At 46.4% G+C, this 15,374-nt stretch overlaps 1 protein-coding gene across 1 annotated transcript in view; it reads right to left on the reverse strand.

Annotated features, from left to right (window-relative positions):
* Positions 1-15,374, reverse strand: part of PTDSS2 (phosphatidylserine synthase 2) — a 205,280-nt gene that overhangs the window by 109,864 nt on the left and 80,042 nt on the right. The window lies entirely within an intron of this gene.

The following is a 15,374-nucleotide window of genomic DNA, read 5'->3' on the forward strand; positions in this document are numbered from 1 at the left end:
CTACATGGTAGCCTCTCCGATTCGCTGCTGCTGAACAGCATCATGCTACGACAGGTAGTCCCGCTGGCTGTCTGTAGGAAACACTGGAGTTCTGTTACAGGAGGCTTACCAGAATTCCCCAGTCTGACAGTCCTTCACATGTAGCGCTGCCTCAGGTGGGCAGCTTCTTCATGGTTTAACCTGAAAGACAGGCAGCTCCCCGGAGCAAAGGCAGAGGCTAGCACGAAAGCTGATCAGGTCAGATGTTATATAATCACCTGCAGGGAGGGGGTGAATGGCTGCAGGGCCACTGACACCCGCCCTGTGGACCATCATCCTGCAGTGCCCTGCCCCCTGCAATTGTGCCAATCATCTACCCATGGCTTCCCTCTGCCTGCAATGCCAGACCCCCTTATCCATACTGTCATGCGTATAGAGTGGCACAGGCCAGCCCCCTCATACTGTTATTAATAGAAAAATGATTCCTCATTCATCATGACATCCATGAATGATGGGGAAGGGGGAATTATTAAGGCGAGAAAGGAGAGAGAAACTCATAGGAAAAGGGGGGGGGGGGGTGTTTGACAATAGGTTAGGGGTACAACTACTTTGTGGTATAATGTGTATAAAGGGTACTAATGGATGGCGTAACATGTATAAGGGGTACTACTATGTGACGCAATGAGAATAAGGGACACTACAGAGTAGCACAATAATAAGAATTTACTTACCGATAATTCTATTTCTCGGAGTCCGTAGTGGATGCTGGGGTTCCTGAAAGGACCATGGGGAATAGCGGCTCCGCAGGAGACAGGGCACAAAAGTAAAGCTTTCCGATCAGGTGGTGTGCACTGGCTCCTCCCCCTATGACCCTCCTCCAAGCCAGTTAGGTACTGTGCCCGGACGAGCGTACACAATAAGGGAGGAATTTTGAATCCCGGGTAAGACTCATACCAGCCACACCAATCACACCGTACAACTTGTGATCTAAACCCAGTTAACAGTATGATAACAGCGGAGCCTCTGAAAAGATGGCTCACAACAATAATAACCCGATTTTTGTAACTATGTACAAGTATTGCAGATAATCCGCACTTGGGATGGGCGCCCAGCATCCACTACGGACTCCGAGAAATAGAATTATCGGTAAGTAAATTCTTATTTTCTCTATCGTCCTAGTGGATGCTGGGGTTCCTGAAAGGACCATGGGGATTATACCAAAGCTCCCAAACGGGCGGGAGAGTGCGGATGACTCTGCAGCACCGAATGAGAGAACTCCAGGTCCTCCTTAGCCAGGGTATCAAATTTGTAGGATTTTACAAACGTGTTTGCCCCTGACTAAATAACCGCTCGGCAAAGTTGTAAAGCCGAGACCCCTCGGGCAGCCGCCCAAGATGAGCCCACCTTCCTTGTGGAATGGGCATTTACATATTTTGGCTGTGGCAGGCCTGCCACAGAATGTGCAAGCTGAATTGTATTACACATCCAACTAGCAATAGTCTGCTTAAAAGCAAGAGCACCCAGTTTGTTGGGTGCATACAGGATAACAGCAAGTCAGTTTTCCTGACTCCAGCCGTCCTGGAACCTATATTTTCAGGGCCCTGACAACATCTAGCAACTTGGAGTCCTCCAAGTCCCTAGTAGGTGCAAGGCACCACAATAAGCTGGTTCAGGTGAAACACTGACACCACCTTAGGGAGAGAACTGGGGACGAGTCCGCAGCTCTGCCCTGTCCGAATGGACAAACAAATATGGGCTTTTTTGAGAAAAAAACCACCAATTTGACACTCGCCTGGTCCAGGCCAGGGCCAAGAACATGGTCACTTTTCATGTGAGATGCTTCAAATCCACAGATTTGACTGGTTTTAAACCAATGTGATTTGAAGAATCCCAGAACTACGTTGAGATCCCACAGTGCCACTGGAGGCACAAAAGAGGGTTGTATATGCAATACTCCCTTGACAAAGTTCTGGACTTCAGGAACTGAAGCCAATTCTTTCTGGAAGAAAATTGACAGGGCCGAAATTTGAACCTTAATGGACCCCAATTTGAGGCCCATAGACACTCCTGTTTGCAGGAAATGCAGGAATCGACCGAGTTGAAATTTCTTTGTGGGGCCTTCCTGGCCTCACACCACGCAACATATTTTCGCCACATGTGGTGATAATGTTGTGCGGTCACCTCCTTTCTGGCTTTGACCAGGGTAGGAATGACCTCTTCCGGAATGCCTTTTTCCCTTAGGATCCGGCGTTCCACCGCCATGCCAACAAACGCAGCTGCGGTAAGTCTTGGAACAGACATGGTACTTGCTGAAGCAAGTCCCTTCTTAGCGGCAGAGGCCATAAGACCTCTGTAAACATCTCTTGAAGTTCCGGGTACCAAGTCCTTCTTGGCCAATCCGGAGCCATGAGTATAGTTCTTACTCCTCTACGTCTTATAATTCTCAGCACCTTAGGTATGAGAAGCAGAGGAGGGAACACATACACCGACTGGTACACCCACGGTGTTACCAGAACGTCCACAGCTATTGCCTGAGGGTCTCTTGACCTGGCGCAATACCTGTCCCGTTTTTTGTTCAGACGGGACGCCATCATGTCCACCTTTGGTATTTCCCAACGGTTTACAATCATGTGGAAAAAACTTCCCGATGAAGTTTCCACTCTCCCGGGTGGAGGTCGTGCCTGCTGAGGAAGTCTGCTTCCCAGTTTCCATTCCCGGGATGAAACACTGCTGACAGTGCTATCACATGATTTTCCGCCCAGCGAAAAGTCCTTGCAGTTTTTGCCATTGCCCTCCTGCTTCTTGTGTCGCCCTGTCTGTTTACGTGGGCGACTGCCGTGATGTTTTTCCCACTGGATCAATACCGGCTGACCTTGAAGCAGAGGTCTTGCTAAGCTTAGAGCATTATAAATTTACCCTTAGCTCCAGTATATTTATGTGGAGAAAAGTCTCCAGACTTGATCACACTCCCTGGAAATTTTTTCCTTGTGTGACTGCTCCCCAGCCTCTCGGGCTGGGCTCCGTGGTCACCAGCATCCAATCCTGAATGCCGAATCTGCGGCCCTCTAGAAGATGAGCACTCTATAACCACCACAGGAGAGACACCCTTGTCCTTGGATATAGGGTTATCCGCTGATGCATCTGAAGATGCGATCCGGACCATTTGTCCAGCAGATCCCACTGAAAAGTTCTTGCGTGAAATCTGCCAAATGGAATTGCTTCGTAGGAAGCCACCATTTTCTACCAGGACCCTTGTGCAATGATGCACTGTTTTTAGGAGGTTCCTGACTAGCTCGGATAACTCCCTGGCTTTCTCTTTCGGGAGAAACACCTTTTTCTGGACTGTGTCCAGAATCATCCCTAGGCACAGCAGACGTGTCGTCGGGATCAGCTGCGATTTTGGAATATTTAGAATCCACCCGTGCTGTTGTAGCAGTATCCGAGATAGTGCTACTCCTACCTCCAACTGTTCCCTGGACTATGCCCTTATCAGGAGATCGTCCAAGTAAGGGATAATTAAGACGCCTTTTCTTCGAAGAAGAATCATCATTTCGGCCATTACCTTAGTAAAGACCCGGGGTGCCGTGGACAATCCAAACGGCAGCGTCTGAAACTGATAGTGACAGTTCTGCACCACGAACCTGAGGTACCCTTAGTGAGAAGGGCAAATTTGGGACATAGAGGTAAGCATCCCTGATGTCCCGGGACACTATATAGTCCCCTTCTTCCTGTTCGTTATCACTGCTCTGAGTGACTCCATCTTGATTTGAACCTTTGTAAGTGTTCAAAAATTTTTTAGATTTAGAATAAGTCTCACCTAGCCTTCTGGCTTCAGTACCACAATATAGTGTGGAATAATACCCCTTTTCTTGTAGTAGGAGGGGTAATTTAATTATCACCTGCTGGGAATACAGCTTGTGAATTTTTTCCCATACTGCCTCCTTGTCGGAGGGAGACCTTGGTAAAGCAGACTTCAGGAGCCTGCGAAGGGGAAACGTCTCGACATTCCAATCTGTACCCCTGGGATACTACTTGTAGGATCCAGGGGTCCTGTACGGTCTCAGCGCCATGCTGAGAACTTGTCAGAAGCGGTGGAACGCTTCTGTTCCTGGGAATGGGCTGCCTGCTGCAGTCTTCTTCCCTTTCCTCTATCCCTGGGCAGATATGATCTTATAGGGACGAAAGGACTGAGGCTGAAAAGACGGTGTCTTTTTCTGCAGAGATGTGACTTAGGGTAAAAACGGTGGATTTTCCAGCAGTTGCCGTGGCCACCAGGTCCGATGGACCGACCCCAAATAACTCCTCTTCCTTTATACGGCAATACACCCTTGTGCCGTTTGGAATCTGCATCACCTGACCCCTGTCGTGTCCATAACATCTTCTGGCAGTTATGGACATCGCATTTACTCTTGATGCCAGAGTGCAAATATCCCTCTGTGCATCTCGCATATATAGAAATGCATCCTTTAAATGCTCTATAGTCAATAAAATACTGTCCCTGTCAAGGGTATCAATATTTTTAGTCAGGGAATCCGACCAAGCCACCCCAGCTCTGCACATCCAGGCTGAGGCGATCGCTGGTCGCAGTATAACACCAGTATGTGTGTATATACTTTTTATGATATTTTCCAGCCTCCTGTCAGCTGGTCCTTGAGGACGGCCCTATCTATAGACGGTACCGCCACTTGTTTTGATAAGCGTGTGAGCGCCTTATCCACCCTAAGGGGTGTTTCCCAACGCGCCCTAACTTCTGGCGGGAAAGGGTATACCGCCCATAATTTTCTATCGGGGGGAACCCACGCATCATCACACACTTTATTTAATTTATCTGATTCAGGAAAAACTATGGTAGTTTTTTCACATCCCACATAATACCCTCTTTTGTGGTACTTGTAGTATCAGAAATATGTAACACCTCCTTCATTGCCTTTAACGTGTGGCCCTAATAAGGAATACGTTTGTTTATTCACCGTCGACACTGGATTCAGTGTCCCTGTCTGTGTCTGTGTCGACCGACTAAAGTAAACGGGTGTTTTAAAACCCCTGACGGTGTTTTTGAGACGTCTGGACCGGTACTAATTGTTTGTCGGCCGTCTCATGTCGTCAACCGACCTTGCAGCGTGTTGACATTATCACGTAATTCCCTAAATAAGCCATCCATTCCGGTGTCGACTCCCTAGAGAGTGACATCACCATTACAGGCAATTGCTCCGCCTCCTCACCAACATCGTCCTCCTACATGTCGACACACACGTACCGACACACAGCACACACACAGGGAATGCTCTGATAGAGGACAGGACCCACTAGCCCTTTGGAGAGACAGAGGGAGAGTTTGCCAGCACACACCAAAAACGCTATAATTATATAGGGACAACCTTATATAAGTGTTTTCCCTTATAGCATCTTTTTTATATATTTCTAACGCCAAATTAGTGCCCCCCCTCTCTGTTTTAACCCTGTTTCTGTAGTGCAGTGCAGGGGAGAGCCTGGGAGCCTTCCCTCCAGCCTTTCTGTGAGGGAAAATGGCGCAGTGTGCTGAGGAGATAGGCCCCGCCCCTTTTTCGGCGGCCTCGTCTCCCGCTCTTAACGGATTCTGGCAGGGGTTAAATATCTCCATATAGCCTCCGGAGGCTATATGTGAGGTATTTTTAGCCAAAATAGGTTTTCATTTGCCTCCCAGGGCGCCCCCCTCCCAGCGCCCTGCACCCTCAGTGACTGCCGTGTGAAGTGTGCTGAGAGGAAAATGGCGCACAGCTGCAGTGCTGTGCGCTACCTTTAGAAGACTGAGGAGTCTTCTGCCGCCGATTCTGGACCTCTTCTTATTTCAGCATCTGCAAGGGGGCCGGCGGCAAGGCTCCGGTGACCATCCAGGCTGTACCTGTGATCGTCCCTCTGGAGCTGATGTCCAGTAGCCAAGAAGCCAATCCATCCTGCACGCAGGTGAGTTCACTTCTTCTCCCCTAAGTCCCTCGTTGCAGTGATCCTGTTGCCAGCAGGACTCACTGTAAAATAAAAAACCTAAGCTAAACTTTTCTAAGCAGCTCTTTAGGAGAGCCACCTAGATTGCACCCTTCTCGGCCGGGCACAAAAATCTAACTGGCTTGGAGGAGGGTCATAGGGGGAGGAGCCAGTGCACACCACCTGATCGGAAAGCTTTACTTTTGTGCCCTGTCTCCTGCGGAGCCGCTATTCCCCATGGTCCTTTCAGGAACCCCAGCATCCACTAGGACGATAGAGAAATGTTTAAGGTGTGATACTGTGTAGTATAATGTGAATACGGGCACTGCTGTGAGTGTAATGTGAATACGGGACACTACTATGCAGTGTAATGTGAGTAAGGTTCACTACTGTGTGGGGTAATTTGAACTGGGGTGAGGGGAACTAGTGTGGCCACACCCCTTTTGCATGAGACCACGCCTCTTCACATGCTGTCCCTATATAAAATATTGGGGAGAAGGGAGGGGACCAATATACTTTCTGGCACAGGGCACCATAATCTCTAGTTACAGCTGTGGGAGGCGCTATTCCCACATTCTCAGGCAAGTATCCTAGTGGGACCTGATGATAGCAGCAGAGACCACAGATTGAGCTGTGACATAATTAGCTCCACCCACTGGAGAATCCACCAATACACACACTTTATTTTGTCGAGCAAGCCTGCAAAGCTGTCAGTCACTCTTTGGGTGTCTACAGAAGCACCGTTCTAACACTGCAACCTCCTGTAGGAGAACAAAGAAGTGGAGGGATATTTCAAATTTAGAGATGAGCGGATTCAGTTTTACTCGGTTCTCAAAACTACATCTTATTGGCTCACGGATGTCACGTGTTTTGGATAGCCAATAAGATTCGGTTTTGAGAACCGAGTAAAACCGAATCCGCTCATCTCTAATTTCAATTCCTGTTTACAGTACTGTATACCCTTTATCTCGGTTTTGAGAAAGTACAGGCTTTGAGAAAGTTCTCTAGGGCTCTCTCTCGTCTCCCAGAGGCATGGCTTTCTCGTTTTTACAATCAGATATGAACATTGGATCCAATAGCTTTATTCTACGGAACGTAATATGGTTAAGACACGCTTAGGACAGAATTACTGTAAGAACACATCTACAGCCTTTGAGCTGAAAAGGGGAGACCAATGGTTAAAGTAAATGTTCCATGGCTAACAGAATCCAACAGCAGAGCTCATGCACCTTATATACATCTTATAAATGAGAACGTCTGTTTGGTTGTTTGTCTGATTATTGCAATAAACTCTGAAACCACTGAACAGATTGGGATACAGTTTTCACCATTGCGTAGGTAATCTCCCTAGGCAGGTGTTAGGTTATGTATCATCACGATCGGTGATTGGGGGCTGTGGGCGGGGCTCCACGTGGAGGGGTCCTGAGCACTGCTCTCAGCAAGTCGGCAGCAACAGGCGTACGCACTTCAATAGCATTTGATCAGAACAACACAGCATATGTGTACTGTGTATCATGATAGGCTTATTCGTAGCCAAGTGTCACAACACCCTCCACTCCACCCTGTATATTACCAAAATCGGAAAACCCAAGGTAACAGTCTTCCGTTATCACCAACTTCCACCCGAGCAGAGCCGGGTACTGTAGCTAGTTAAGAATAAGGGGTCTATTTACTAAGCCTGGATGGAGATAAAGGTGACGGAGATAAAGTACCAGACAATTACCTTCTAACTGCCATGTCACAAGCTGGGTTTGAAAAATAACAGTTATGAGCTGGTTGTTTGGTCTACTTTATCTCCATCCAAGGCTTTAGTAAATGGACTTCTTAATCTATTCCAAGTATTGAAAGCCAACACAAATTTCTCACTCAATTTCAAAATCAAAGTTACCCCAAACAATGAATTTGTTTCCTGCCACATTCCTAGTCAATCCAGATAAAACACAAACCATAACCCTTTATATTACACAGTAAAAGCCAAATGTGTAACGGAAAGACTTAAAAAGCAAGACTGATCCAAACTTGTCACATCACCGATCTTAAAGTGACAGTGGAGGCAGCCAAAACTCATGGCTCACTATAAATTCAAGCAACTCAATAGGCTACATTCTCAAGGATAACGCTTCATTTCCCAAAATAGCATCTCTACCAAGTAAAGGCAACCTCTCAGAATTTATTATATATATATATATGTTCTAAATACAAGATGGCCTACTGGGGTATTGTGGGGGCATGGAGTAAGCCGAAAAGAAGCCTGAGTAGTAGAAATTTATGACTGAAATAGAGAACACAGTTTTAACAGAATCTCTCTGCAGCTTCATTTCAGGCAATAAATCCAATGAGTGCATGTAAATGCCTTCTTTCTACAAGATGGAAGCCTCAAATACCCTGCACATAACTCAAAACACTGGCAGTGAGGTCTCATCTCTGCTTGTCTGCCATGAACCCTAACCAGAATGTGGGTAAAGGCAGCGACCAAAAGAGCTATTACTACAAAGAAGCAAAGGTTGTATATTGTTGGAATGTGACTTGTAGCTTGTAATCCATGGCAAAGGTTGTAGGAGATTTCATTAACTTCTGCTGGGTTATGGTAGTATGCCAGTAGTAAATGGTTAATACTGGCACAAGGATGTACAGTCAGGTCCATAAATATTGGGACATCGACACAATTCTCATATTTTGGGCTCTATACACCACCACAATTGATTTGAAATGAAACCAACAAGATGTGCTTTAATTGCAGACTTTCCGCTTTAATTTGAGGGTATTTACATCCAAATCAGGTGAACGGTGTAGGAATTACAACGGTTTCTATATGTGCCTCCCACTTTTTAAGGGACCAAAAGTAATGGGACAAACGAAACAATCCTAAATCAAACTTTCACTTTTTAATACTTTGTTGCAAATCATTTGCAGTCAATTACAGCCTGAAGTCTGGAACGCATAGACATCACCAGACACTGGGTTTCATCCCTGGTGATGCTCTGCCAGGCCTCTACTGCAAATGTCTTCAGTTCCTGCTTGTTCTTGGGGCATTTTCCCTTCAGTTTTGTCTTCATCAAGTGAAATGCATGCTCAATCGGATTCAGGTCAGGTGATTGACTTAGCCATTGCTTTACATTCCACTTATTTGACTTAAAAAACTCTTTGGTTGCTTTCGCAGTATGCTTCGGGTCATTGTCCATCTGCACTGTGAAGCGCCGTCCAATGAGTTCTGAAGCATTTGACTGAATATGAGCAGATAATATTGCCCGAAACACTTCAGAATTCATCCTGCTGCTTTTTTCAGCAGTCACATTATCAATAAATACAAGGGAACTAGTTCTATTGGCAGCCATACATGCCCACACCATGACACTACCACCACCATGCTTCACTGATGAGGTGGTATGTTTTGGATCATGAGCAGTTCCTTTCTTTCTCCATACTCTTCTCTTCCCATCACTCTGGAACAAGTTGATCTTTGTCTCATCTGTCCATAGGATGTTGTTCCAGAACTGCAATGGCTTTTTTTAGATGTTGTTTGGGAAACTCTAATCTGGACTTCCTGTTTTTGTGGCTCACCAATGGTTTACATCTTGTTGTGAACCCTCTATATTCACTCTTGTGAAGTCTTCTCTTGATTGTTGACTTTAACACATATACACCTACCTGCTGGAGTGTGTTCTTGATCTGGGCAACTGTTGTGAAGGGGTTTTTCTTCACCAGGGAAATAATTCTTCTGTCATCCACCACAGTTGTTTTCCGTAGTCTTCTGGTGTTGCCGAGCTCTCCGGTGCGTTCTTTCTTTTTAAGAATGTTCCCAACAGTTGATTTGGCCACACCTAATGTTTTTGCTATCTCTCTGATAGGTTTGTTTTGATTTTTCAGCCTAATGATGGCTTGCTTCACTGATAGTGGCAGCTTTTTGGATCTCATATTGAGAGTCGACAGCAACAGATTCCAAATGCAAATGTCACACCTGGAATCTACTCCAGACCTTTTACCTACTTAATTGATGATGAAATAACGAGGGAATAGCCCACTCCTGTCCATGAAATAGCTTTTGAGTCTATTGTCCCATTACTTTTGGTGCCTTAAAAAGTGGGAGGCACATTTAGAAACCGTTGTAATTCCTACACCGTTCACCCGATTTGGATGTAAATACCCTCAAATTAAAGCGTAAAGTCTGCAGCACATCTTGTTTGTTTCATTTCAAATCCATTGTGGTGGTGTATACAGCCAAAAAATAGGATTTTGGTACTTACCAGGTAAATCCTTTTCTTTGAATCCATAGGGGGCACTGGAGTACTCTTGGGATATGGACGGTTTCCGTAGGAACAGGGCACTGAATATTTAAATTTAGAACACTCCACCCCTCCATATCCCCGAGTACCTCAGTGTTTTTTACTGAGCCGAACAGGAACTATAGAGAGGTTGACAATGGAGTATTACATATAACATAACGGACAACAACGAAGTTGACACATAACGTTACTGACAACTAAACAGTTGACACCATAACCAGCACTTGAGAATTTGAACCAGTCGGTGAGAGTGTGTTACCATACGATCCCCTGAACTACCACAAACCAGGTAAAACTGCTCTGGGTGGGCGTCCAGTGCCCCCTATGGATTCAAAGAAAAAGAATTTACCTGGTAAGTACCAAAATCCTATTTTCTTTTTCATCCACTAGGGGTCACTGGAGTACTCTTGGGACGTACCAAAGCTTCCCCCGTGGGCGGGAGAGCCGTTTGGCACCTGTAACACTAGGCGGCCAAAGCTAGATGCTGATGCCGCAAACGTATCAAACTTGTAAAAGCGCACAAACGTGTGCACTGAAGACCATGTAGCCGCACGGCAAAGCTGCGTCGTAGAAGCTCCACGACCAGCTGCCCATGAAGTTCCCACAGAACGTGTGGAATGAGCTGTTACCGATGTAGGCGGCTGTAACCTAGCATGAAGGTAAGCCTGATGTATGGTCAGTTTTATCCATCTGGATAAGGTCTGCTTAGACACTGGCCAACCCATCTTGGCAGCATCATAGAGAACAAGCAACGTATCCGTCTTACGAACTGTAGACGTTCGGGATACATAAACGCGTAAAGCACGTACCACATCCAGAGTTCCCGAATGTGATGTCAACACAGGAACTACTATTGGTTGATTGATGTGAAAAGATGACACTACCTTTGGTAAGAAAGCGGGATTCGTCCGAAGTTCCGCTCTGTCATCATGAAACACCAAATACGGTGGCTTGCATGACAAGGCACCCAAATCTGAAACACGCCTTGCAGAAGCTAAGGCTAGAAGAAAAATTGTTTTCCAAGTGAGAAACTTTATATCCACTTGCTGTAAGGGTTCAAAATATGAAGACTGTAAAAAATCTAAAACCAGATTCAAGTCCCATGGCGCTGTAGGTGGAATGAATGGAGGCTGAACTCTGAGGACACCTTGCAGAAAAGTGTGTATAGACGGCAATAGAGCCAATCTTCTTTGAAAGTAAATTGACAAAGCAGATACCTGCACCTTTAGTGTAGATAAATGCAGTCCTCCATCTAACCCCGTTTGTAGAAATAACAAACGACGGGATAACTTGAAAGATGTCGGAAACTTTCGAGTTTCACACCAACCTATATAGGCACGCCAAATTCTGTAATAATGAGCTGCCGTAACCGGCTTCCTAGCTCGTAGCATGGTTGGTATAACCGATTCTGGAATGCCCTCTCTTCTTAAGAGGGCGGTCTCAACAGCCACCCCGTCAAACGCAGCCGCACTAAATCGAGGTAAAGAAACAGACCCTGTTGTAACAAGTCCGGACGTAGAGGGAGCGGCCAAGGATCGTCTGCGAGTAGACCGTGGAGATCAGAGAACCAAGCTCTTCGAGGCCGATGAGACGCCACTAGTATGACTGTGACTGACTCTTGATCCGTTTGAGCACTAGAGGGAGCAGCGGAAACGGTGGAAACAGATACACGAGGCTGTACGGCCACGCAATTGTGAGAGCTTCCACCGCCACTGCACTGCCTTTGGATCTCTCGTTCTGGACACATACTGGAGTGTTTGGTGATTGTGGCGAGACGCCATCAGGTCCACCTGAGGGTAACCCCACCCTCTGAACCAACATGTGAAACACCTCTGGATTTAATGCCCATTCTCCTGGATGAAAATCCCGACGGCTGAGATAATCCGCCTCCCAGTTGTCCACTCCCGAAATGAACACCGCCGACCATATCACCTGGTGATATTCTGCCCAATTGAGGATTCGAGCTACTTCCCGCATTGCCATGCGGCTCTTTGTTCCTCCTTGTTTGTTGATGTATGCGACTGCCGTTGCGTTGTCTGACTGCACTTGGACAGTCTGAGATCGAAGCATGTGTACTGCTTGTCGTAGTGCATTGTAAATTGCGCGGAGTTCCAGGACATTTATAGACAGCAATCTTTCGTGATCCGCCCAGAGACCCTGGAGTTGACAATTTTGAACTACAGCTCCCCAACCTCTGAGACTCGCGTCCGTCGTTAGAATTATCCAATTCCATCCGCCGAATAGTTTCCCTGCGGTTAAATTGTGTTCCTTGAGCCACCAGAGTAGAGACACCCTTGCTCTTGGCGACAACCTCACCCTGTGGTGAATTTGCAGATGCGAGCCCGACCACTGTGCGAGCACATCCAGTTGAAAAGGACGTGAGTGAAATCTTCCGAACTGAAGCGCTTCGAAAGCCGCCACCATTGTTCCTAAGAGGCGAATGCACAAATGTACCGAGACTGTGCGTGGCTTGAGTACTAATTGTACTAGATGACGAATCATCTGTACTTTCTGTTGTGGTAGGTAAATTCTTTGATTCACCGTATCGAGAATCATACCTAGGAATTGAAGGCGTTGAGACGGAATGAGATGTGATTTTTTGAAGTTGACAATCCAACCGTGGTGAACTAGTACATTGTACGTTAGCAGGGCATGTTGGAGATAGTGATGAGCGGATTCGGTTTTACTCGGTTCTCAAAACGGCATCTTATTGGCTCACGGATGTCACGTGTTTTGGATAGCCAATAAGATGGCGTTTTGAGAACCGAGTAAAACCGAGTAAAACCGAATCCGCTCATCACTAGTTGGAGAAGCATCTGTTGAGACGGGGCTTTGATGAGCAGATCGTCTAAATACGGAACTATCGTCACTCCCAGGGATCTGAGATGAGCTATTATCACAGACATCACTTTGGTGAATACCCGAGGCGCTGACGATAGGCCAAACGGTAGAGCCTGAAACTGGTAATGGTTCTGGCGTATTGCAAACCGCAAGAACCTCTGATGAGGCTGCCAAATCGGAATGTGTAAGTACGCATCCTTGAGATCCAGTGCAATCATAAATTCCTTTGGCTCTAAACCTGCAATCACTGAGCGCAGAGATTCCATCTTGAATCTGTAGTAAGTTACGTACCGATTGAGACCCTTTAAGTTCAAAATTGGCCTGACTGAGCCATCCGGCTTCGGTACCACAAACAGACTGGAATAATAACCCTGACCCTGTTGGTGTACAGGGACCGGAATCAAAACTGCTGAATCCAGTAGGGACTGAATGGCAACTTGCAGAACCGCCCTCTTGTCGTCCGACAGAGGCAATCCTGTCTTGAAAAACCGCAGTGGCGGAAGACAGTCGAACTCTATTTTGTAACCTTTTAAAAGTAAATTGCGGATCCACCCATCCGCGGATGTCTGGAACCACGCCAAATGGAACGTCTGAAGGCGTGCTCCCACAATCGGAGAACCGAGATGGGCTGGTAGCCCGTCATGCCACTGGCTTGTCGGTAACCTTAGCGTCCTGACTACTTGTGTTGGAAACCACGTCCACGACCACGTCTACCAGGCGTGGCTGTTCCTCTGCCACGTCCGCGAAAGGATTTGAACGAAGGTCCAGAGTACCTCCTTCTTGGAACCGGTGGAGGCAATGGTAAGAAAACAGACTTTCCTCCCGTAGCCTCAGAAATCCATGTGTCCAATTCAGGATCAAACAACTTCTTGCCATCGTAAGGTAACGCCTCTATACCTCGTTTGACCTCTGCCTCCGCTTGCCAAGAACGCAGCCAGAGTGCTCGTCGTGCCGTAACTAGCGACGATGAAATACGAGAAGTGAGCTGACAGACGTCAGTAGAAGCTGTACAGAGATACTCCGCAGCCTCACACATTTGATCAGCAAGAAGTATAAGGTGTTCGTCATGGAGGGCAGACTTAAGTTCTGTTATCCATACTATGAGCGCCTTAGTGACCCAGATACCAACCAAGCCAGGTCTCAGCAGCACTCTTGCTGCTACATACATGGACTTTAGCATAGTTTCTATTTTGCGATCTGAAGGGTCTTTAAGCGTAGTAGCCGCTGGCACTGGTATGGTTAATTTCTTCGTAAGCTTTGACACTGACGAATCAACTATAGGTGGATTCTCCCATGTACATGTCACCGAGTCTGGAAACGGGTAACTAGACTTAAATCTGCGAGGTATAGAAAACCGTTTATCTGGAATCTGTCGAGTTTCTACTAACATCTTATTAAGAGACTCCGACACAGGAAAACTTATTGGAGTTCTCTGTCGTTTAGTAAATACGACCTGATCATTTGTGAGAGGCTCCTCAGTTTCTGTAAACTTCAGAGACTGACGCACCGCTCTGATGAGATTATCAATACCAGAGCTATTAAAATCCTCACTAACTGACTCCACTTCGCCCTCCTCACCCTCATCTTGTGCCGTGAGGTCTGGCATGGAATCGTCAGAATGCAACGTAGCCGAAACAGGTAAATCATAAGACATATGAAATTTATCCCGTCTACCCAAAATGGATTTGGGCCTTTCGCAAGGCTGAGACGCCTCCGGTAGTTCTGGCGGTCTCACCCTAGACTCCGATCTTGCCGCTTCCTGCTCTTGTCGAGCGGCGGTCAATTCGGATTGCAACCCAGCCAGTACATTGGCTAGCATTTCCCATGGAGGGTCCGGGGAGGAAATTGGCTTTAAAACCGGAGCAGAATTTGTATTCGGAACCGAATCCACAAAACATACTGTACATGTGGTAGATCCATCCGGTAACACACTGCTACAGACTTTGCAATTATGATTTTTAGTTTTTGCTGGTGCCTTAGTCATTATGGCGACAGACAATACAATACACCAAAACAGACACTTGCACGACTCAGTAAAATAGTACTAAGGTGTCTCTATATATATATATATATATATATATATATATATATATATATATATATATATATATATATATATATCTGGCCAAGTGCAGTACACGTGGCCAGTACTATGAAATGTGATCCCAAATTCCCACTAACACCCCTGCGCCTCCGGTGGAGTAGAGATGTAGTACTGGAACGTTCTGGAATCACAGCAGGAAGACACAGGAAGCATGGTTAACAATGGCTGCCATGCTCACACATATAATTACAGTGCAGGTTAAAGTG

Source organism: Pseudophryne corroboree, chromosome 11 (assembly GCF_028390025.1).
Source record: "Pseudophryne corroboree isolate aPseCor3 chromosome 11, aPseCor3.hap2, whole genome shotgun sequence".
In the NCBI taxonomy this organism is placed as follows: Eukaryota; Metazoa; Chordata; class Amphibia; order Anura; family Myobatrachidae; genus Pseudophryne; species Pseudophryne corroboree.